At 42.6% G+C, this 26,154-nt stretch overlaps 1 protein-coding gene across 11 annotated transcripts in view; it reads left to right on the top strand.

Annotated features, from left to right (window-relative positions):
• The window catches only part of MAP2 (microtubule associated protein 2), a 249,525-nt gene that overhangs the window by 142,694 nt on the left and 80,677 nt on the right, over nt 1-26,154 (top strand). For all 11 annotated transcript variants that reach the window (XM_056535275.1, XM_056535273.1, XM_056535274.1 and 8 more), the window contains one exon: nt 12,527-12,601. The gene's annotated coding sequence lies outside the window, so the exon portion shown is untranslated. The remainder of the gene's footprint in view (nt 1-12,526; nt 12,602-26,154) is intronic.

Here is a 26,154-nt window from a genome sequence, read left to right as displayed (position 1 = left end):
TTCAGACTGAATTTCCTGATTTTGGATTTCTGCCAGGCCAGCAGGAGTCCAAAGTCTGGGCGAAAATGTGCTCTGGACAAGTAGGGAGACACCCAGTGGTGGCTTTTTAAACACACAACACAGAAAACTAATTTTTTTTAAACAAAGTGCATTAGAAAGATTTTTTTTATTTACCATAAGGACTGCCATAGAAAAATGAGAGTGCTTATTTAAGGTCAGCGCAGGAGCAACTATGCTAGCATATTTGGCAAACACTGTTTTATATATATATTTTTTTTTTTTTATTATATATATATATATATATATATATATATATATATATACACACATTTTTCTTTAGGTGAATAAAAGCACAGACACAACTTGTTTTACCTGAAGCATGAGTCATCAGGGTGGCCCCCAGTAGCTTCTCCCCGCCCTATTGGCCTTTACTGATAGATTTCTCCCTGTATACAAACAGGGATAGATCTATCAATCAAGGCTAGTGTGGTGTAGAGAAGCCACCAGGGACTGCCCAATGACTCATGGTCCAGGCAGGATGACAGGTGATGACAGGTTCCCTTAAAATGGCCCTGGGAGTGTTTTCCGAATGGACAAGTAGCACTTAGGTTAGGGATATGGAGAAGGCTAATGTTACCTCCTTAGGGTGCTATTTTGTCACATATATTTCATGTATATCTTGTTATAAACAAGCTGACACAGCAGGCCTGTTTGTACTAGACATGTAAACCTTGGATAAGGGTATAAATCACACATATCTTTGTTTTGGTTAAATTCCTAAATACAGTGTCAGATTCCTCATTTTCTACAAGCCTAAAGCTATATGTATTGGATATTGTCTGCAATTCATAGCAGGCAGCTTTGGCACTGGAAACTATAGCACATTCTTAGTGTCAGAACTGCTGTGTATCAATATTTATAGAATCAACTTTTATCTTCTCCTGCAAATAAGGAAAATATGAGATATCTTCAACCCAAAAAATCTTGGTTAAGAAGGCTTAAGGTGGGAGCATTCTGCTGTGTGATTTTGTGACCTTTCCTCTTAGTGCACCTTACCTAACACATGGGCCACCGCTCAAAGTATGTCTGCTGAGCCGAGATTCAATTTGGAACAGATTATCTAACGGTAATAGGAATTATGGGTAATACTATGCAAATGAACACAAAATCCATAGACGGTAATTGGTGCCAGCATTGCATTTAGAAGCTTAACTACAAAGATACCAGGGGAGATTTTAGGCCTTGACACACCTTCATCTAAGTAAATGATCACTCAACATTAATATATGCAAAATAAAAATGACTTGAATTAAAAAAAATAATGAAATCTTATGGTAAAAAGAAATAAACGAAAAAAACAGGAGATGCGTAAAGAAGACCTGCCAGCTCTCCAGGCGTTCCCTTAAAAATAACAATTCTGCAACTTCTTTTCTTAGAATTTAACATTTTATAATTTATGTTATTCCTTGTGGAAATATATGAATTAAAACATATACCGTTTCTTTGTCAATACAGTGTGCGAAAACTTATTGACAAGGTAAATGATAGCACCCAAATACAGGGTAATTTAAATAAGATGGTACAAAATCAGATCTCAGATTGTTCAGATCTTGTGGCTAGGGTCAGAAACAATGTTGCAGGGTGTTAGATCTGGTTATCGTGAAGGCCAGCGTAATATTGGTGAATAATTGTTTCCGGCACGGACAATCCAAAATTTTGGTAGAGTTTGGACGTTTTAGACTACTGCCTAGACATTTGCTTTGCCACCAGTGGAAATCATGTTGAACATTTGTAGTGTACAGACAAAACTTCGATAGATAGTGTGTGTTTTTATGTTATGCTGAAGATTGCTCCACAGAAAGTCTTTGGAGCCCATCTTCAGTGAGTGCCAATGCACCAGAGAGAAATGGTGCCCAAATGAGTGCTTCTTCCCATTCCTTCTAGAGATTGGGAGGGTCTCAGCACCCAGACGCCCAACAATAAAGACTTTTGACATGCCTCTATGACATTTCAAAAGTTTTCTGAAATGACTGTTACACTTTAAGGCATTACTGTCATGAAAAATGACCAAGTCTCTGCTCCCCGGCCAAATAAAGAACAGTTCTGTAGACCACATATGTAGACAACATAAAAAAACATAAAAACATTTTTCAGAGTTGACTATACAGTAAAAATGCATTCATGTGGTCCTACTCCCACTACCTTTTTGTTTTAAAGGGGCAATCTCACAAAGACAACGTCTGTCTATATGCACTATTAGGCCATTTATACATAACAGAGGATGGTTTTCCCTGTATTTTTTAGAATGTAATGTTGCTACATTGTTCTTGCAGACCCAGCAACTCCTCTAAATGACCAGCCTGTAATACTACAATACCCGAAAATGCCTGGCTTTCTATGGCCTTCCCCCCAAATCAACTTTTTGCCAGGGGTGCTGCTGCAGGACCTAAGCCAATCACCTGATCGCTATGACAGCCGCATTTTGTATGAGGTTGTCTAAGCAGAGACCAACTTTTAAGAGGAACCTATCATCACTTTCATGTTGCGTGGACCAAAAGTCATCCAGGAGGGCCCCGGTAGCTTTTGACTGCCCTGCCTGCCATAAATCATAAATCTATCAATCAAAGCCACCACTGACCACCCTGATGACTCGTTCAGTCATGAATGTGATGACAGGGTTCTTTGTAAGATCCTATTTTCTTTTGGTGTCCTACTATGGGTATGGGGTATGGTGTTTATTCAGAAAAGTTTGAAGTGGATACTCTATATACATGAGGACTTTTATGTAGACCAGACTGTGATCATTACTCTCAAGAACCAATATCTATCCGTACCCTAATAAAGTCTAAGCATCTAAAAGAAAATTATTTTTTTGTTTTGTTTAAGGAAACAGTCAGCTAATATTAATTAAACAATTACCAGTAGATAAAAAAAAGATATTAGTTGGCCAAGGGCTGAAATAACTTCCACTTGCTCCTTCCTTTTTATTAGTCTCTCGGTTGTTTGCTAGCATCCAGCTATTCCCAGTCCAGACATGAGGCTGAAGCATCATGCAACACTAAGTGTGCCAGAACCATAAGTGCCTGTTGTAAACTCCTTGTAATTATTTTACAAATAAGCAGTTATTAAGGCGGCATTTTTATCGATCAGTTTTCGATGATTTATTTGTTTTAGTAATACAACAGGTAATATAGAGAGTCTTGTTTATGATGGTGTAGAACTGTCTAGACATTACCACACTAATATCCAGAACATCTAGAGACAAAACAAATTAGATTTTAATAAATTAAGTGGCATTAACTGGAAATAATTAGAAACAGATTCATGGACTAAAATTATACATTTGTAATTGTTCCCTGTACTTCAAGCTGCAAAAACAGAAAGCTCTACTTGTGTTTGTAAAACATGATTATGTCTTAGGGAGCATAATAAGAGGGAATAATAATGGAAATAAATTAGAATTATGGTGAACATAAAAGCATCTCTCTACACAATGTCTCGACAATTCTTTTTTCCAGTATTTGCCAAACAGTCTTTATGGTTCCTGTGGGATTGTAGACTTCTCATGCTTTCTGGTATTTGGGTGGTTATGACTTAGCAAAGTGTGGGTGTCATAGACTGCTTAGTCCATGAGGCAGGTTGAATTTCTTGCCTCAGGTGGTGCTCTACCATGACTGCAGGGGGCAACAGGGAGTCCGGGAGCTGTGAGCATGGCAAGATGGAGAAAGCAGTAGCAGCATAAAGTACCGTATTTTTCGTGGTATAAGACACACTTTTTCTTCCCCAAAACTGGGGGGGGGGGGGGGAAGTTGGTGCATCTTATACGGCAAATACACATTAAAACCCTGTCATATCACGGCGGTCCCTGCGGCCATCAACGGCCGGGACCCGCGGCTAATACAAGACATCATCGATCGCGGTGATGCCCTGTATTAACCCTTCAGACGCGGCGATCAAAGTTGACTGCCGCATCTGAAGCGAAAGTGAAACTGACCCGGCTGCTCAGTGCCGGGATTCCCTGCATGGCCGGCGCTCTCCTTCATCGTCATAACTTCGTCGCGCACGCCGTCCCGTCATTCAATAGGAGCGGTGTGCGTAGCAACGTGATGACGGCGATGGAAAGTGAGGATCCCGGGCAGTAGAGACGTCCTGGAACGATGGGGACACCCCGGGGACGCGGCGACAGGGCAGCGGTGACGAGCGGTGACGGTCCGGAGCAGCGGGAACACGTGAGTACTACCTCCTATACCAGTGGTCTTCAACCTGCAGACCTCCAGATGTTGCAAAACTACAACTCCTGGCATGGCTGTCCGGGCATGCTGGGAGTTGTAGTTTTGCAACATCTGGAGGTCCGCAGGTTGAAGATCACTGTCCTATACTTTACATTGTATTTGGTTCAGAATCTTTTTTTTCTAGATTTTCCTCCTTTAAAATTGGGTGCGTCTTATATGGCGAAAAATACGGTACATACTTCCTTTGCACTGTGCAGGGCTTCCTTTCTGAGATCCTTCTCATGGCCTTGGCCTCTGCTTTTCCTATGAGACTAGAATAAAGTCGTTAGAAGGCGAATTTACTCTGGAGACAGTAGTCTAGTCTGTTTAGTGTAGAGCAGGCTGGAATGGAGTTGGAATGAGTTTCTCCATAAAATCCATAATTGAGCCACTTCTCTACTGAGCAATCTAGAATGGAATTGTTAGAAGGGGTTATCACTAAAGTTATGCTTGTCAGGTTTTAATGGCTCCCTCTGCAGTATGGAGCAGCCTAGACTATATTTGTTAGGGTGCATTCACACCACGTTTTTGCAATACAATTCCCGTATCAGGTTTTTGATGAAAAACGGATTCCTCAAAACCTGACTAAACTGTATCAAAACATGTGTACAAATTTCAACCCGTATATAGTTAAAAACTGTATACAGTTTGAAAAATTATGTCCGGTTGCATCAGTTTTTTAAGAAAAAAACGTATACATGTTTTACTTTTCACTCCATTTTGAATAAAGTTTCACTTGTTTGATTGAAATTCCAAGAAAAAAAAAGTGAAAAGTCAAAAACCGTATGGTGAAAACCGGATGGAACCGTATGCACATACAGTTCTGTACAGTTCCCATTGACTCCAACGTTAAAAAAAAAAAACTTATACAGTTTAATACAGTTTTTCACCCGGACAAAAAACTGACAAAACCGTACAGGATGCAAAACGGACACAACCTGATGCATCTTTTGGCATACGGTTTTCAATGTAGAGTCAATGCATACGGTTTTCAATACGGTTCCATACGGTTTTCACATTGAAAAAAAGGTATACGGGAACTGTATTGCAAAAACGTGGTGTGAATGCACCCTTTGAAGGAGGTACTACTTTGTCTGTGTCTAGATTTGATCTTTTTTTTTTTTTACATTTTGGTGGATTTGTAGTTCATTGTTTCTAAAAAAAAAAATGTGTGAACAAAAACAACACCAGAAAGGGCACCAATATCTGTCAGCATCAAAAAAGTGGGTTAGTGGAAGTAGGGTACAGAACTTCTTTCTTCACATTATAAATGCTTGTGAAGTTAGCTGGAAGAACCTCCGTCTTGGGTCAGAAATGTAGGCTGATCAGCATGGGACTAGCTAGAATGGAGTTTTTAGGAGACAATAATAAATCCTATAGAGTAGTTTTGAATTCCTCTTTCTATAGTCAGTAGCTTATCGTTTTCAGTGTGGACTTGTTAGGCTGTATTCACACCTTGTGGTTTCACCTCAGTTTGGTTATGTTTTTGCTGCAAATTTTCTGAAATCCTGCTTTTGTTGTTTCTTTTACTGAATTTGCTTAAAGGGGTACTCCGGTGGAATTATTATTTTTTTTTTATTCAACTGGTGCCAGAAAGTTAAACAGATTTGTAAAATGCATCTATTAAAAAATCTTAACCCTTCCAGTACTTATCAGCTGCTTTATGTGCCACAGATAGGTTTGCTAGGGTGATTTGCTCCTGCTCTGCACAGTTCCTGATACAGACATAGGTGTCAGCAGAGAGCACTGTGGTCAGACAGAAAATAAATTCAAAAAGAAAAGAACTTCCTCTGCAGCATACAGTATCTGATAAGTACTGGAAGGATTAAGATTTTTTAAGAGAAGTAATTTACAAATCTTTTTAACTTTCTGGCACCAGTTGGATAAAAAAAAAAAATTTCCACCGGAGTACTCCTTTAACCCCTTAATGACCAAGCCCATTTTCACCTTAAGGACCAGGCCAATTTTATTTTTGCGTTTTCGTTTTTTCCTCCTCGCATTCTAAAATCCATAACTCTTTTATATTTTCATCTACAGACCCACAAGGGCTTGTTTTTTGCATGACCAATTGTACTTTGTAATGAAATCTCTGATTTTACCATAAAATGTACGGCGAACCCAAAAAAAAAAATTTTAGGGAGGAAATTTTGCACATTTTGGAGGGTTTAGTTTTCACACTATACACTTTACAGTAAAAATGACGTGTGTTCTTTATTCTGTGGGTCAATACGATTAAAATGATACCCATGGCTAGATACTTTTATATTTTTGTACTGCTTAAAAAAAAATCTAAAACTTTTTGTACAAAATCCATAATCTAAAATCGCCCTATTTTGACCACCTATAACTTTTTCATTTTTCCGTATATAGGGCGGTATGAGGGCTCATTTTTTGCGCCGTCATCTTTACTTTTCTTAGATACCACATTTGCATATATAAACCGTTTAGATCATTTTTTACTAATTTTAAAAAAATAAAATGTGACAAAAAAGCATCATTTTTGGATTTTTTTCTTTTTTACGTTTACGCCATTCACCGTTCGGGATCATTAACATTATATTTTGATAGCTTGGACATTTACGCACGCGATGATACCAAGTATGTTTATTTTTTTTTAAATTGCGCTTTTTGGGGGTAAAATGGGAAAAACTTTTTTTTTACTTTTTATTTTTAAATTTTTCAACTTTTTTTTTAACACTTTTTATGTCCCCATAGGGGACTATCTATAGCAATCATTTGATTGCTAATACTGTGCAGTGCTATGTATAGGACACAGCACTGCTCAGTGTTATCGGTGATCTTCTGCTCTGGTCTGCTCGATCTCAGACCAGAGCAGAAGACCCCGGGAGACGGCCAGAGCCAGATGAGGGGACCTCCGGCCGCCATGCTGGATGACCGGATCCCCGTGGCAGCGCTGTGGGCGATCCGATCATCCAATCATAGTACCGCACTGCCGCAGATGCCGTGATCTGTATTGATCACGGCATCTGAGGGGTTAATGGCGGACATCCGTGCGATCGCGGATGTCGGCCATTACGGGCGGGTCCCCAGCTGCTAGCTGTGTATGACGCGAGCACCCTTCCGATGCTCGCGGTCATACACAGGATGTAAATGTACGTCCTGGTGCGGGAAGTCCGGCCAAACCAGGACGTACATTTACGTCCATGGTCGTTAAGGGGTTAAAGGAGATCTGCAGCCTTATATTACTTATCCCCTATGCGCAGTGTCTGATCGTTGGGGGTCCGAACGCTGGCACCTCAGCGATCTCATGTACCGGGCCCCGCCTCTGCCACGGCTCTCTCCTTGCAGGAGGCATGTCGGACGGCCATGTTTACATTTTCTTTTCTTTCTTATAGTCACTGGTCTTTGACTGCATTATAGTACAATCAGCCAGTACACAAAAAAATCTTTCCGTGAAAAAATGTGCCAGTAATAAATTGCTCTCCCCTTATCTATGTCATGGATTATGTATGGTTTAAACTATTGCAATGGTCAATATAGACTAAAATGTGTGTGGTCTTGTTTACACAATGGCCCTCATTTACTAAGAGTTGAGTGTAGGTTTCTTTGTGGGTTTTAATTCCCCTTTTTCGGGTTTAGTCGTGTTTTTTCAATTCTGGCGCAAATTCTGGCGCAACATCTGGTGCAGACAGAATTTCTGGCGCAATGCGACAGAATCTGACGCACAACCCGACAAAACATGTCGGGTTTGCAATAGTAAATGAGGGCCAATGTTTTTTGTGTGCAATGTAAAACAGCGTTTGTTCATGTAAAGACAACTGCAAAAAAAAATTATATATTTTTTTTCCAGAAATTTTTCATGAAAATTGGCTGTTTCTTTTACAGATTAAAATACCAGCCATAAATATTGTGTGAACACGGCCTATGGCTGCACCAGAGTCACAATTGTTCACCACACAGACATTCTTTAAAGGGGTATTCCAGGCAAAAACTTTTTTTTATATATATATCAACTGGCTCCGGAAAGTTAAACAGATTTGTAAATTACTTCTATTAAAAAATCTTCCAATAGTTATTAGCTTCTGAAGTTGAGTTGCTGTTTTCTATGTAACTGCTTTCTGATGACTCACGTCCGGGGAGCTGTCCAGCTCCTATGGGGATATTCTCCCATCATGCACAGCTCCTGTGATGTGACATCATCATTGAGCAGTTAGACAGAAAACTTCAGAAGCTAATAACTATTGGAAGGATTAAGATTTTTTAATAGAAGTAATTTACAAATCTGTTTAACTTTCCGGAGCCAGTTGATATATAAAGTTTTTGCCTGGAATACCCCTTTAACCCCTTCAGGACCAAGACCATTTTGGCCTTAAGGACCAGAGCGTTTTTTGCACATCTGACCACTGTCACTTTAAACATTAATAACTCTGGAATGCTTTTAGTTATCATTCTGATTCCGAGATTGTTTTTTCGTGACATATTCTACTTTAACATGGTGGTAAATTTTTGTCGATACTTGCATCCTTTCCTTGTGAAAAATCCTAAAATTTGATGAAAAATTTGAAAATTTTGCATTTTTCTAACTTTGAAGCTCTCTGCTTGTAAGGAAAATGAATATTACAAATAAAAAATGTTTTTATTCACATATACAATATGTCTACTTTATGTCTGCATCATAAAAGTGACGAGTTTTTACTTTTGGAAGACACCAGAGGGCTTCAAAGTTCAGCAGCAATTTTCCAATTTTTCACCAAATTTTCAAACTCACTATTTTTCAGGGACCAGTTCAGGTTTGAAGTGGATTTGAAGGGTCTTCTTATTAGAAATACCCCACAAAAGACCCCATTATAAAAACTGCACCCCCCAAAGTATTCAAAATGACATTCAGTCATCATTTTAACCCTTTAGGTGTTTCACAGGAATAGAAGCAAAGTGAAGGAGAAAATTCACAATCTTCATTTTTTACACTCGCATGTTCTTGTAGACCCAATTTTTGAATTTTTACAAGGGGTAAAAGGAGAAAATGTATACTTATATTTGTAGCCCAATTTCTCTCGAGTAAGCACATACCTCATATGTCTATGTAAAGTGTTCGGCGGGCGCAGTAGAGGGCTCAGAAGCGAAGGAGCGACAAGGGGATTTTGGAGAGTACGTTTTTCTGAAATGGTTTTTGGGGGGCATGTTGCATTTAGGAAGCCCCTATGGTGCCAGAACAGCAAAAAACCCTCACATGGCATACCATTTTGGAAACTAGACCCCTTGAGGAGCATAACAAGGAATAAAGTGAGCCTTAATACCCCACAGGTGTTTCACGACTTTTGCATATGTAAAAAAAAAAAATTTTTTTCACTAAAATGTGTGTTTCCCCCCCAAATTTCACATTTTTCCAAGGGTTAATAGCAGGAAATACCCCCCAATATTTGTAACCCCTTCTCTTCTGAGTATGGCGGTACCCCATAAGTTGACCTGAAGTGCACTATGGGCGAACTACAATGCTCAGAAGAGAAGGAGTCATATTTGGCTTTTTGAGAGCAAATTTTGCTCGGGGAGCATGTCGCATTTAGGAAGCCCCTATGGTGCCATGACAGCAAAAAAAACCCACATGGCATACCATTTTGGAAACTAGACCCCTTGAGGAACGTAACAAGGGATACAGTGAGCATTTGCCCCCCACTGGTGTCTGACAGATCTTTGGAACAGTGGGCTGTACAAGTTTTCATTTTCACGGACCACTGTTCCAAAGATCCGTCAGACACCTGTGGGGGGTAAATTCTCACTGCACCCCTCATTACATTCCGTGAGGGGTGTCGTTTCTGAAATGGGGTCACATGTGGGGTTTTGTTTTTTTTGCGTTGGTCAAAACTGCTGTAACAATCAGCCACCCCTGTGCAAATCACCTCAAATGTACATGGCGCACTCTCCCTTCTGGGCCTTGTTGTGCGCCCCCAGAGCACTTTGCGCTCACATATGGGGTATCTCTGTAGTTGGGAGAAATTACGTTACAAATTTTGGGGGGCTTTTTTCCCTTTTACCTCTTGTGAAAATGTAAAGTATAGGGCAACATCAGCATGTTAGTGTAAAAAATAAAAAAATTTTACACTAACATTCTGGTGTAGACCCCAACATTTCCTTTTCATGAAGGGTTAAAGAAGAAAAAGCCCCCCAAACCTTGTAACACAATTTCTCCCGAGTACAGCGATACCCCATATGTGGCCCTAAACTGTGGCCCTGAAATACGACAGGGCTCCAAAGTGAGAGCGCCATGCCCATTTGAGGCCTAAATTAGGGACTTGCATAGGGGGGGACATAGGGGAATTCTACGCCAGTGATTCCCAAACAGGGTGCCTCCAGCTGTTGCAAAACTCCCAGCATGCCTGGACAGTCAACGGCTGTCCGGCAATACTGGGAGTTGTTGTTTTTCAACAGCTGGAGGCTCTGCTTTGGAAACAGTGGTGTACCGGACGTTCTTATTGGGGGAGGGGGGCTGTGTAGGGGTATGTGTATATGTAGTGTTTTTAACTTTTTATTTTATTTTGTGTTCGTGTAGTGTAGTGTTTTTAGGGTACAGTCACATGGGCGGGGGATTACAGCGAGTTTCCCAGCGCAAAATTTGCTGCATCTCAAGATGCGAGAAACCCACTGTAAAAGCCTTGCCCATGTGAATGTACCCTGTACATTCACGGGGGTGGCGGGGGGGGGGGGGTTTGGGGTTGCACCAGCTGTTGCAAAACCACAACTCCCAGCATGCATGGTCTGTTAGTGCATGCTGGGAGTCATAGTTTTGCAACAGCTGGAGGCACACAAGTTAGGAAACACAGAGTTAGAAACAGACAATGTTTCCCAACCAGTGTGTCTCCAGTTGTTGCAAAACTACAACTCCCAGCATGCCCAGACAGCTGAAGGGCATGCTGGGAGTTGTAGTTCGGCTACATCTGAAGGGCCAGATGTTGCTGAACTAAAACTCCCAGCATGCCTGGACAGTCAGTGCATACTGGGAGTTGTAGTTTTGCAACAGCTGGAAGAGCACAGATTGGAGACCATTATACAATGGTCTCCAAACTGGGGCCCTCCAGATGTTGCAAAACTACAACTCCCAGCATGCATGGTCTGTTAGTGCATGCTGGGAGTTATAGTTTTGCAACAGCTGGAGGCACACATGTTAGGAAACACTGAGTTAGAAACAATGTTTCCCAACCAGTGTGTCTCCAGTTGTTGCAAAACTACAACTCCCAGCATGCCCAGACAGCTGAAGGGCATGCTGGGAGTTGTAGTTCGGCAACATCTGAAGGGCCAGATGTTGCTGAACTAAAACTCCCAGCATGCCTGGGCAGTCAGTGCATGCTGGGAGTTGTAGTTTTGCAACAGCTGGAAGAGCACAGATTGGAGACCATTATACAATGGTCTCCAAACTGGGGCCCTCCAGATGTTGCAAAACTACAACTCCCAGCATGCCCAGACAGCCAAAGGCTGTCTAGGCATGCTGGGAGTTGTAGTTTTCAGACTCCTAAAAGCAGCAGTGAAGATCTTCACTGCTGCCTCTGAGGACTATATACTTACCTGCCGGTCCCGTCGCTGCTCGTCCACGTGGCCGGTCCTGCCGCTGCTCCTCGGTCCCGCCGCTGCTCCAGGTAAGTCCGCCGGTCCCCATGTGTTCCCCCCATGTGCCGCAGGTCCCCGCGAGCCACTGCAGCCTTCGTCCCCCGTTCTGCCCGACTTCCAGGGGCGGGCAGTGCGGGGGATCTGAACTTTCACCCCAGATCACTGTGATTGGTCCACAGGGATCAATCACAGTGATCGCTGACCAGGACCATCAATGGATGGTCCTGGGGAGTGAAGCAGAAGTTGTCCCCTGCTGGAAACAGCGGGACTTCTGCCAGTTAACCCGGCGAACGCACTGCACAACCCGGCGTTTATATATGACATTCTGCGGGAAGGGGTTAAATGGTTGATAAGCCATTGACCTACATCTATCTAATCTGTATGACCACCCTTAAAATGTGTCATTGTCCTACTAACAAGGGAAATATTACTGTTCCATGAGGAATAACAGAGGAACTGCACAATGTAAGATAAGATGCTTCAGAATTGCTATTTCATACAAGTAATAGTAGTATTTTCTAAAATAGACATGTCCTCTTTAATTAAAATATAAATTTTGCTAAAAAAAAAAATGATTACAGTATTTTCAGAGCCAAACACCACAGTTTTTACAAAATCACAACAAAAAATGAAGCCTACGAATTCTACAACTGAATTAATATACGGTAATTATTTTCTTATTTTCCTTTTGCTAGGTGACATATTTCTGGTCTAGAGGCAGATAGATCATTGCTCTTCAGGAAAAAGGAGGACCCTGACTACCGCAAAGGGTAAGTCGATGTATCGTACAACAACTTGTGCCAAGTAAATTCCCATCTATAGTTCATCATAAACCATATTACTAACCTACACAGGCCATTGCATGCTGATAGTTATTGTTATTTTTTTTTTTATTATTTCATTTTATAGTGTTATTTTGTTGCTATTTTATTACAAAGAGACATTTTGGTTGGAAAAAAAATAAAAGGTGCAAAATCTAGAAAAAAATTATTCTGGGCCCAACAGTGATCTTCAACCTGCGGACCTCGAGATGTTGCAAAACTACAACTCCCAGCGTCCGGGCATGCTGGGAGTTGTAGTTTTGCAACATCTGGAGGTCCGCAGGTTGAAGACCACTGGTAGGAGATAATACTCACGTGTCCCCGCCGCTTCGGACCCATCACCGCTCGTCACCACTGCCCTGGATGTCGCTCCATCGCTGTCGCCACGTCCCCGTGGTGTCCCCGATGCTCCGGACGTCATCTTCTTCCCCAGGATCCTCGCTCTCTGTCGCCGTCATCACGTCGCTACGCACGCCGCTCCTATTGGATGACGGGACGGCGTGCGCGACGATGTGATGACGTCGAAGGAGAGCGCCAGCAAAGCAGGGGATCCCGGCACGGAGCAGACACCGAGGAGGCAGGTAAGGTCCCTCCCGGTGTCCTGTAAGCTGTTCGGGACGCCGCAATTTCACCGCGGCAGTCCCAAACAGCCCGACTGAGCAGCCGGGTTAGTGTCACTTTCACTTCAGACGCGGTGGTCACCTTTGATCGCCGCGTCTGAAGAGTTAATACAGGGCATCACCACGATCGGTGATGTCCTGTATTAGCCGTGGGTCTCGGCCGTTGATGGCCGCCGGGACCGACCCAATAGGTGTGTATTCGCGTATAAGACGCACCAACTTTCCCCCCCCCCCCCCTCAATTTTGGGGAAGAAAAAGTGCGTCTTATTGGGCGAAAAATACGGTACCTCCCTGCTTCTTAGCTGCTGCTGTTAGGACACTGACCTCTGCTTATGGTACCTGATTTCAATATACAAAAAATGGCTGGGAATGCCCACTCAGTTAACCACTGGCCAAAGCAGGCCACCACTGTGGGCACTTTGAATGATTTGCGACCAGGCACCAGAAAGCTGAGAGCAGTGGAAACCTGGGTAGTGTTTAAATAGCAACATGGGAATGGAAAGGTAAGTAAGGCCGAGTTTACATTATGTTTCATGTCTCCAAAGCACAGATATGTAGAACATATACAGAACTCAAAGTCGGCTGAAGATGTGTCTGTGCTTAGATCAGCAGGGGCTCCACAATTCAATGACCTGAAAGTAGTCACATGGGGGAAGATTTATCAAAACTTGTGTAGAGAAAGATTGGGGCAGTGGCCCATAGCAATCAATCAGATTGTTTCTTTTATTTTTAAAGAGGCCTCTGGAAAATGAAATGAGCAATCTTTTCCTTCATCACAGGTTTTGATAAATCTCCCCCATAGGGACTAGGTTCAGGTCATCATTCGTGTATGTCCGGGTTCTGGTTCAGACTTACAGCTGTCATGCCCCCTCCCATAGACTTGCATTGAGGGGGCGGCGCGTGACGTCACACGGGGCGGAGTCGTGACGTCACGATCTTACGTTCCCGTGGTCGAGAGCCAGACCCTCCAGCGCTTCCGGAGCAGTAAAAGGTGGGTGCGACATGCTATATTGCGGGGGTCCCCAGCGGCGGGACCCCCATGGTCAGACATCTTATCCCCTATCCTTTGGATAGGGGATAAGATGTCTAGGGGTGGAGTACCCCTTTAAAGGGGTACTACAGTGAAAAACTTTTTTTTAAATCAACTGATGCCAGAAAGTTAAACAGATTTGTAAATTACTTCTATTAAAAAATATTTTTCCTTCCAGTACTTATTAGCATCTGTATACTACAGAGGAAAATCTTTTCTTTGTGAATTTCCTTTCTGTCTGACCACAGTGCTCTCTGCTGACACCTCTGTCCATGTCAGGAACTGTCCAGAGCAGGAGAAAATCCCCATAGCAAACATATGCTGCTCTGAACAGTTCCTAAAATGGACAGAGGTGTCAGCAGAGAGCAGATAGGGGTTTGCTGGATGCACAAGAGTGGAATTTGAGATTTAGCACAGGCCATGATACCACTGTGACATCCCTGTGACATTTATGCACTGACCCACTTAGTGCACAGGGTGGTACTGTATGGAGGATAGTTTACAGTGGTTGAACACTCCTGAAGTTTACTATAGCCTCCCTACTACCCCATGCTATATTTGATGACACATCAGATTCAGGTTACACCTTAAAGGGGTACTCCGGCCCTAATACATCTTATCCCCTATCCAAAGGATAGGGGATAAGATGTCTGATCGAAGGGGTCCCGCCGCTGGGGACCCCCACAATCTGTTATTCAGCACCCACCCACTCTCTGCAGTGCTGGAGGCTCCAAGTGTGCAGCATGACCCCCTCCCATAGACTTGCATTGAGGGGGCGGGGCATGATGTCACACAAGGGGGAAGAGTGATGTCACTATACTCCGGCCCCCATGGTCAGCACGCTGTAAAGTTGGAGCCTCCAGCGCTGCGGAGAGCTCGCAAAGATGGATGCTGAACGACAGATTGTGGGGGGTCCCCTGCGGCTGGACCCACGCGATCAGACATCTTATCCCCTGTCCTTTAGATATGGGATAAGATGTATTACGGCCGGAGTACCCCTTTAACTGCAACATCTGGAGGTCCGCAGATTGAAGACCACTGCAGGAGATGGTAATACTCACGTGTCCCCGCCGCTCCGAACCCGTCACCGCTGCCCTGGATGTCGCTCCATCGCTGTCGCCGTGTCCCCGTCGCTCCGGAACGTCTCTGCTGCCGGCCAGGTATCCTCGCTCTCGGTCGCCGCCATCACATCGTTACACACGCCGACGCACGTACGCAACGACGTGATGATGAGGAAGGAGAGCGCGGGCCATACAGGGGATCCCTGAACGGAGAAGACACCGAGGAGGCAGTTAAGGTCCCTCCCGGTGTCCTGTAAGCACTAACCCGGCTATTCAGTCGGGCTGTTCGGGACCGCCGTGGTGAAATCGCGGCGGTCCCGAACAGCCCGACTGAACAGCCGGGTTAGTGTCACTTTCCCTTCAGACGCGGCGGTCAGCTTTGATCGCCGCGTCTGAAGGGTTAATACAGGGCATCACCGCGATCGGTGATGTCCTGTATTAGCCGCGGGTCCCGGCCGTTGATGGCCGCAGGGACCGCCGCGATAGGGGTGTATTCGCCGTATAAGACGCACCGACTTTTCCCCCCCAGTTTTGGGGAAGAAAAAGTGCGTCTTATACGGTGAAAAATACGGTATATATGCGGGTTGTATGCCCTGGGTGAGTAAATAACCTGAATTTATTCATAGTCCGTTATGTTGCTTTTCAATTGCAGCATTTACCAAGCGAGAGGTCTCACTGCAATGCCTAAGTAAGCTGAAGTACTGCATTGCAGTCACTTTCTAAGCACTAACTATTTAATTGCTGGCTAGTAAAGGAGTGATGAGAATCGCCTCTCCCCGATCTTGTACGGTCTGATAGCAGCTTTCAGGCCTCGATGCACCTCGTGATTTTTCCTGTAGTATTTGGCATATAAGAATTCGGATGTAATTGCTAAGCTGAGTCTTAGTGGTCTTCTATTGCTGTCTACTTTGTTGAAAAGTTACCTTATCTTAGAAGTATTGCTATTATTATTGCAAATATGAATCATTTGGGGAAAAAAAAAAACAAATATGTTAATGGCATTTTTTTTTTTTTTAGATCAACCAATATATAATTTTAATCTGTTGATGTCTATTGAATTTATAACTTATGGAATGTCTTGCTTCTGTCTGCACATTATATCACACGTATTGTAGACTGCCTTAAAGGGGTACTCCGGTGGAAAATGTTTTTTTAATCAACTCGTGCCAGAAAGTTAAACTGATTTGTAAGTTACTTCGTTACTTCTATTAAAAAAAAATCCTTACCCTTCCAGTACTTTTTAGCAGCTGTATGTCCATAGTGTTCTCTGCTGACACCTGATGCCTGGATCAGGAACTGTCCAGAGCAGGAGAAAATCCCCATAGCAAACCTATGCTGCAGTGTCAGTAGAGAGCACAAGACAAAAAAACTATTCAAAAAGAAAAGAATTTCCCCTGTAGCATATAGCTGCTTAAAAGTACTGGAAGATTTTTTAATAGAAGTAATTTACAAATCTGGCACCAGTTAAAATAAAATTAAAACGTTTTCCACCGGAGTACCCCTTTAATGGTAGACCAAATGGAATGGCTATAAAAAAAAAAAAAAAAAAAACAATTATAGATTAATATTTTATGTATTATATCTAATAGGAAAGACCAGTTTATTAAGTCAGGACATATTACATAAAGGGAGGTATCTGTATGAAAGCAGTGTTATATTTGCTTATGGAGCATATGAGGCCAAAGAAGCAAAACAATATTTTAGTGTTTTGTATATTATACTAACCTTATGTCATGATGATAAGTATATAGAGGAGGCATTTTAGCTTTTATTCTAATCTGTTCTTATTTTATGATTGTTTTTTATCAAATTTTTTTGTACATTATTTTTATTTCATTTTTTTGGACATTAATATGGAGGCTGCTGTCTTGCCTGAGCTGTTTTTAACAGCATTTAGAGAGGGGCATAGGCATAGGCAACAATAGACAGGACCTGTTCCATTTACATAAATTGAAAATGTTACTAGGTGTTTTGTGTGACCTTTTTAAAGGTCATTCTCCAGAAAGGGGAGGCTGATCTATGAGCAACAGCTACTCTATATACCTCTGTTATCTATATACAGGTGTTACCTTTTACTGTACTCCTGTATGTGATGATAATAAGGGCACTGCTGGGAAGTAATATGTGCAGACCTTAGCTTAGCTTTAGGCCTATTGGCCAGAATGGAAACTGCAAGATTTCATGATTATTCTAAAATATAGATGGTAAAATTTAATGTTAGAAATGCTTTAAAATGCTGGTTAAAATGCCACATCTTTAAAGGTGTACTCTGGTGGAAAACAATTTTCTTAAATCAACTGGTGCCGAAAAGTTAAGCAGATTTGTAAATGATAAACTTAAAAAGGGGAGGGTGGCTGCACACTAAGGGGGTGTATATGTTGGATCTGTGCCGAGGTACTGAGTTGCATTATACTTGTAGTGCCAAAGTAAAATAGAAATATAAGTATTCAGACCTCAAAGGACGGTATCCAAGAATTGTATAATAAAATGGTATAATATAGATATAAACAGATAGAGTAAATGTTAGGATTCGGCAGGCTGGATGTGGATCCACTGTGTCAACGAGGGATTGGCGTGGACCGTGTCGGTGGACCGGTTCTAGGTTGCTACTGGTATTCACCAGAGCCCACCGCAAAGCGGAATGGTCTTGCTGCGGCGGTACCAACCAGGTCGTATCCACCGGCAACGGCTCAACCTCGCTGACTGGTGAGAAGGCTTGGGACAGAAGGACTAGACAGAGGCGAGGTCAGACGTAGCAGAAGGTCAGGGCAGGTGGCAAGGTTCGTAGTCAATGGTGATAGCAAGAGGTCTGGAACACTGGTATGGCAAACACAGTAAACGCTTTCTCTAGGCACAAGGGCAACAAGATCCGGCAAGGAAGGGAAGGGGAAGTGAGGTTATATGGACGTGGAGCAGGTGGAAGCTAATTAGACTGATTGGGCCAGGCACCAATCATTGGTGCACTGGCCCTTTAAATCTTAGAGAGCTGGCGCGCGCCCTAAGGAGCAGAGCCGCGCGCGCCAGGACGTGACAGCCGGGGACCGGGACAGGTGAGTAGCTTGGGATGCGATTCGTGAGCGGGCGCGTCCCGCTATGCGAATCGCATCCCTGCCGGCAGTGTCAGTGCAGCGCTCCCGGTCAGCGGGTCTGACTGGGGCGCTGCAGAGAGGGGAACGCCGCGAGCGCTCTGGGGAGGAGCAGGGACCAGGAGCGCTTGGCGTAACAGTAAATCATAACTAGAGATGTAGCTGGTTTAAAAAGTTGATAATTTATTCATTAAATTAGTGGCATACCGGGCTGAACCCTGAGCAGGGCCCTTGCTACAGAGTCAGCACGCTAAATATCAATATAAAATATCCATATAGAATAAAATAATACTAATTATTAAACAAATAATAAAAACAATTATATGGAAATATAGATGACTAAGGTTCTGCCACTTAGGCTGTTGAATGTCCTTGACATTCTTAATCTCAAAGCGCTGGTACCATGAATCATTGAGGAGTACAGTGTCCAAGTTCTGGTGATGGTATGACTATAGGTTATATAGTTTATAGTTTATAGTGAATATCCATAAATATGCAAGAGGAATTAGTATTTGTCTCACAGGCTGGCACGGGTTTGCACCTGGCCCGCTGACTGATGTTACCTGCTGTCCTAGCGAGATGCAGGGATTTATGGCCGTGGTGGCTGGTAGCCGGGGGTAAGACTTGTCTGTCTGCAGAAAAATGCTGCAAGGTGGACTTTGGGTATCCTCTGGATGTCCTCTGGGTGGCACGGAACACCGTCCGGCTCGGTGGTGGTCAGTCCAGGCAGCAGAGGTAGTGTGAGCGGTCCAGACAGCGGTGTCCTCGTGGGACTGTTTGCTGTTTTGGGCACGTATCACACTATGCGGTGGTACACTTTTATGGGAGCTGCAGCGCTTGCAAGATGTGTACGTGGATGATGTTAAAGGTGGCAGATCATAAATCAGATCTATAGGTGGCCAGACGCGTTTCGGGGGGTCCCCCTTACTCAGCCATTGATAAAGGGGACCCCCACAAAACACATCTGACCACCTATAGATCTGTAATGTGTAAAGCACTTAGCCAGAGGATAGATATTTTCCAACATTCTGGATATTTCATATAAAACAATAGTCTTCCCACAATAATCTGGTGTATGGCATCATAACTGCATTGTTACATGGTCATTACTCCGTATCGCCTGCTATGCTGCAGTTGTATTTTATTGACAAAATGGCCTTGGTACATAAAATCTTTAGATGGACTGTTCAGAACCTCATCCTAATGGGCATTTGCTGACAATGAACATTTGCTGATAATGAGTAAATGAGTATTTGCTTTAAAGGGATATCCTGGCCAAAGACATCTTATTCCCTATCCAAAGAAATTGTGGGTGGTCCCAGCGGCGGGGCCCCCGTGATGAGAAATCTTATCTCCTATTCTTTGGATAGGGGATAAGATGTCTTTGGCCGAATACCCCTTTAAGGATATGTAAAAAAAAGTGTCTTTGGCCGAACAGTGGGAATGTATCCATGTGCAGCCTAGCATATCAGCTTGGAGATATCATTCCTGCAGGTGTCATATGTTCAGCAGAAGACAGTAGTCAGCAGCAATGATTAACAAGATGGAAAAATTGACCTGATTTCTGTAGACTCATTCATCTGTATCACCGGGCCTTGAGGTAGAAGGCAGCTAGTGACCTGGACCTGTCTGGACACAACATGCCCAAGGCATATATCATTAGGTACAACAAATGGACATATGTTCCAATATAAGTAAGAATAAGAGTATGACATTCTGTTTTATATCCCAGCGTATAGCTGTGTAGACATGATCTTGTTTTGGCTGGAAGACAGGCTCTCAGAATGCTAGCATTAGACTCCTGGTTACATTTAATAGGAGAAAACTTTTAACCAAAAAATTTACTAGAAATACTCAGTATTTAGAATTTATGGCTTAGTGAATCCCAGTTTTTCAATTGTAAATTCTATTGGAAAAAGTGATCTTTAAAAAAAAAATTCCAGTATAGGACAAATTCTGCAATTAAAGGGGTATTCCAGGCAAAAACATTTGATCCCCTATCCAAAGGATAGGGGATTAGATGTCTGATCGCGGGGGGCCCGCTGCTGAGACCCCTCGCTATCTCCGTGCAGCACTCGCTTTCTATGCGGGCGCTGAATCTCCAGTTTCAGAAACCTCTGGGACTGGGGACGTGACGTCACGCCACGCCCCCTCCATTCAAGACTATGGGAGGGGGAGTGATGCCCGTCACGCCCCCTCCCATAGACATGAATGGAGAGGGTGTCACGTCACGTCCCCAGTTCCGGAAACCTTGAGGTTTCCGAAACTAGAGACGCAGTCCCCACATAGTACGAGGGCACTACAGGGAGATCGCGGGGGGCCTCAGCAACAATGTTTTTGCCCGGAATAGCCCTTTAAATTAGTCCAAAAAGCCACTTTAAGTTTTATCGCCTTAAAGGGGTATTCCAATTTATTTAAAAAGCAAATTAAAGTTTGCTTTTTGCAGAAAATAACAAAACAGATCATACCAGCTATTCCACCCTGATCCCTTTGTCTACTTCCCCTGATGAAGCGCTGTCCCTGTTCTACTGATGTTTCAGAACAGCAGAGCAGGAAGAATGCCACATCAGAGGAAGTACAGAGAAGGACCAGGCAGACAGGATAAATAAATTGGATTTTCCCTTTTGAAATATATTTTTACTGATTTGACACCTGCTTTATACTGAGTTATATTTTATTAGCATATAATACTCATATATGTGTTACTCTTATGTTTGATTTCCTTTAAATGTGATTGGGCATGATTTGTAATTTAATATAAAAATAACATTTGCAAACCCACACATGAATGAGTAATTCACTACACGCTTTCATGAGTAGGGTGAAATATCTTTTATGTAATCTGTTGTAACACCTCTGTGCTCATGTCACTGTGTAATTATGCTATATGTGGTGTTTGCTGGTAAATCAGTAAAACAAAATTAAGTCATAGTTGTCTTTTGGTTGGTTGACTCCGTTAGCTTTCAGCCTTGTGAGATTCTTCATTTTCAGGCAAAGATTTAGCAGACCCACAACCCCCTATCATATCTCTGAAAGTGGAAATGATCACTGTTGCCTCTAAGCCTTTGTAGCTAGGGAGCGTGAAAGTAAGGGGCCTGGGTACTGTTTCTTCTAAATTGGGCCCCCTCTCTCACAGACTGCTCCTTCTATACACACACTGCTTCCCCCCTTCCTCCTTTTACAATACCTTCATGATGGATTTGGTCCATGGCAGTAAGCTAAACATTGATAGTTCTGCTTCCTGATTCCTCCCTGTGCTGTTTATATTGATATGTTCCGTCAGAGGGCTATTAGTTCTGTCTATGATCTGCAAAAAAACTTTATCAGAGAGCTTTTTCAGATTATTATTATTATTTAGCAACCTTTCAAAAAAAGCTATGCTGTATACAGTGGTGTAAGCTTAGAATGCCATTAAGTGTAATGGGCTGAACATAGTTTATTAGTGGCTATGATTGGTCTATGTATACTGTTTCGGTGAGCAGCAGACCACATTTTTGAGTCCCTAACAGACACAGTATGTGTTCAGAAAATCGTCCGAATGCCGTCACTAGTAGACTACATTCAGTCCGTTGAACTCATTGGTCCTGCCACCACTATGTTGGCTAACCTTTGTTTGAGATATATACAGTCATGGTCGTAAATGTTTGCACCCCTGAAATTCTTCAAGAAAATGAAGTATTTCTCCCAGAAAAGGATTGCAGTGTTTTGCTATACATGTTTATTCCCTTTATGTATTGGAACTAAACCAAAAAAGGGAGGAAAAAAAGCAAATTGGACATAATGTCACACCAAACTCCAAAAATTGACTGAACAAAATTATTGTTGCTAACTTAATATTTGGTTGCACACCCTTTGAAAAAAACTACTGAAATCAGTCGCTTCCTATAACCATCAATAAGCTTCTTACACCTCTCAGCCGGAATGTTGGACCACTCTTCCTTTGCAAACTGCTCCAGGTCTCTCTTATTGGAAGGGCGCCAACAGCAACTTTTCCCAACAGCAATTTTAAGATCTCTCTACAGGTGTTCAATGGGATTTAGATCTGGACTCATTACTGGCCACTTCAGAGCTCTCCAGCGCTTTGTTGCCATCCATTTCTGGGTGCTTTTTGACGTATACAAAGTTCATAAGGTTGAAAAAAGACCAGAGTCCATCAAGTTTAACCTATAACCCTAATGAGTCCCTACTGAGTTGATCCAGAGAAAGGCAAAAACCCTCATACTAGAGGTAAAAATTCCTTCCCGACTTCAAATATGGCAGTCAGAATAAATCTCTGGATCATAGTTAGTACGGTCGAAAAAAGATCAACGTTCTGTCCCTATAAATCTAGCATACATAACCAGCGATGTTATTATTCTCCAAAAAAAGGGTAATTGTCCTGCTGGAAGACCCAAGCTCAAACCCAGCTTTCTGACACTAGGCTGTACATCGCGACCCAATATCCATTGGTAATCCTCAGATTTCATGATGCCTTGCACACGTTCAAGGCACCCAGTGCCAGAGGCAGCAAAGCAACCCCAAAACATCATTGAACCTCCACCATATTTCACTGTCGGTACTGTGTTTTTTTCTTTGTAGGCCTCATTCCATTTTCAGTAAACAGTAGAATGATGTGCTTTACCAAAAAGCTCTATCTTGGTCTCATCTGTCCACAAGATGTTTTCCCAGAAGGATTTTGGCTTACTCAAGTTCATTTTGGCAAAATGTAGTCTTGTAGTCTTGCTTTTTTATGTGGGGTCCTCCTTGGTCTTCTGCCATAGCGTTTCATTTAATTTAAATGTCAACTGATAGTTTGTGCTGACACTGATGCTCTCCGAGCCTGCAGGACAGCTTGAATATCTTTGGAACTTGTTTGGGGCTGCTTATCCACCATCCAGACTATCCTGCGTTGACACCATTTATCAATTTTTCTCTTCTTTCCATGCCCAGGGAGATTAATTACAGTGCCATGGGTTACAAACTTCTTGATAATTGTTACACCGAGCGCTCCGGGTCCCTGCTCCTCCCCGGAGCGCTGCACTGACACTGCCGGCAGGGATGCGATTCGCATAGCGGGAAGTGCCCGCTCGCGAATCGCATCCCAAGTCACTCACCTGTCCCGGTCCCCGACTGTCACGTCCTGGCATGCGCGGCTCCGCTTCTTAGGGCGCGCGCGTGTCAGCTCTCTAAGATTTAAAGGGCCAGTGCACCAATGATTGGTGCCTGGCCCAATCAGTCTAATTAGCTTCCACCTGTGCACTTCCCTATATAACCTCACTTCCCCTTCCCTTCCTTGCCAGATCTTGTTGCCCTTGTGCCTAGAGAAAGCGTTTACAGTGTTTGCCTTACCAGTGTTCCTGACCTCTTGCTATCTCCATTGACTACGAACCTTGCCGCCTGCCCCGACCTTCTGCTACATCTGACCTTGCCTCTGTCTAGTACTTCTGTCCCACGCCTTCTCAGCAGTCAGCGAGGTTGAGCCGTTGCCGGTGGATACGACCTGGTTGCTACCGCTGCAGCAAGACCATCCCGCTTTGCGGCGGGCTCTGGTGAATACCAGTAGCAACCTAGAACCGGTCCACCAACACAGAGGCAATCCCTCGCTGACACAGAGGATCCACATCCAGCCTGCCGAATCCTAACAATAATGTTGCGAACTGTGGACAAAGGCAAATCTAGATCTCTGGAGATGGATTTGTAACCTTGAGATTGTTGATATTTTTCTACAATTTTGGTTCTCAAGTCCTCAGACAGTTCTCTTCTCCTCTTTCTGTTGTCCATTCTTAGTGTGGCATACACAGACACACAATGCAAAGACTAAGTGAACGTTTTTGGAGTTTGATGTGACATTATGTCCGATTTGCTTTTTTCCCTCCCTTTTTTGGTTTTGTTCCAATACACACAAAGGGAATAAACATGTGTATAGCAAAACATGTGTTAATGCAATCCTTTACTGTGAGAAATACTTCATTTTCTTTAAAAATTTTAGGGGTGCCAACATTTATGTACCCATAACATTCGTCGAAAACAAGCTGTGAATGGGCCCCTAATCAAATGAAGGTTATTTATGTATATTATCTGCATTCAATGTATTTTCTGCATCAATTCCTGATTTTTTCCAGCATCTCTACTTGCAGTCAGTGATTTCATACTTCTAGGGGATAGTATCTATCTGGGTCATGTGATGATTACATAGGTTGCCCAGATAGCAAGTCACACAGATGTGTCATCATCACATGACCAAGGCCGATATTATCCCCAGAAGGTAAACAATAAAGGCTCTGAATGAATAACTGCATGCAGAGGTTTCCTAAGTTATGAGGAATAAATAAAATTAAAAAAATTGGGGAAAATTAAAGAATAATCTTTATTTGCTGAAACTAAATAACCCCTGTAAGATTCTCATTCTTTAAATTAAATTCTTTATATTGTATTCATCCTTTATGCACTATCTGAGTGAGAGCCACCTTTTCCATAGTACTGAACTGAACTGAATTCGCACATAACTGAATTCTGTACTGTGGCGTAAATTGCTTCCTCATACGATTTTATGGTCAGTCAATGTATGTTAATCATTGTGTGAATAAAGGAAATTAATATTTTATTAACTTACTGAATGAAGGGCTGTACCCAGAAAAGATTAAAGCAATCAGTTTAAGCAACATTCATTGACTTTAGATAGAGTAGTGGTGCCTGGCCTTTCCCTTTCTTGTCACACAATACAGCTCTTTCACAAGTCCACAATTTCTTTTCTCATTGCGACTTGCTTTCCAGACAAGAAAAGAAGCATTTGTAAAACCCTGTAAGAAGCAATTGGAAAGATTTATGTGACTATAACAGGAACAATGACAGTCTGTTGTAGATCACAGTTATGCTTCTGTTTGCCAAACTAGAGTCTGCAGCTTAAGTTAAGGGGAAGTTTATTGGTTTTCCCAGTAGTTTTATGCAGAATCAGTATTTTGTTATAGGTAAATGCCACAGTTTCTTGAAAATAAATATAATGCGCTAATAAACCACTGGTTAAAAATACAAAGTCATGGTGGCATATAAATGTGTTAATATTTTAGCATGTCTGCCTAATGTTTGCCAACCCAAGTGAATTTAATATACTCTAGATAACCATTTGTTAATCCAGAATATTTAAAGGGGTACTCCGGTGCTAAGACATCTTATCCCCTATCCAAAGGACCCCCCGTGATCATGCACACAGCACCCTGTTATAATCAGTCCCCGGAGCATGTTTGCTCCGGGTCTGATTACTGGCGATCACGGGGGCCGGAGCATTGTGACGTCACGGCCCCGCCCCCGTGTGACGTCACACTCTGCCCCCTCAATGCAAGCCTATTTTATTTATTTATATATATATATATATATATATATATATATATATATATAGTGCCAACATAACATAATCTCACAGTAAGGGCTTATGCTCACCTCCCTATTATGTACTAGGGAGCCATATGGTCTCCGAATCCATCTCACAATTGAATAAATGTTTCTCAGCTGTGCACACAAACATTCTAGGAGCCAATTTATTACAAAGTCACTTAGCCTCTTAATATTTTTTCGGAGTGTGTATGAAAAACATGCTTATATTGGGACAATATGGAAACTCCATTAAGATGCTGTCAGATTTGATCATTGAATTCCATTTCCAATGACACACTGTTAATGTTTCCAATGTTAACAATTGGTGTGTCCTTAATATAAGGGTATACTGGCG

This window comes from Hyla sarda, chromosome 8, assembly GCF_029499605.1.
Source record: "Hyla sarda isolate aHylSar1 chromosome 8, aHylSar1.hap1, whole genome shotgun sequence".
Classification (NCBI taxonomy): domain Eukaryota; kingdom Metazoa; phylum Chordata; class Amphibia; order Anura; family Hylidae; genus Hyla; species Hyla sarda.
Note: the sequence above shows the minus strand (reverse complement) of the source record. Positions and strands in the feature narration are given on the sequence as shown.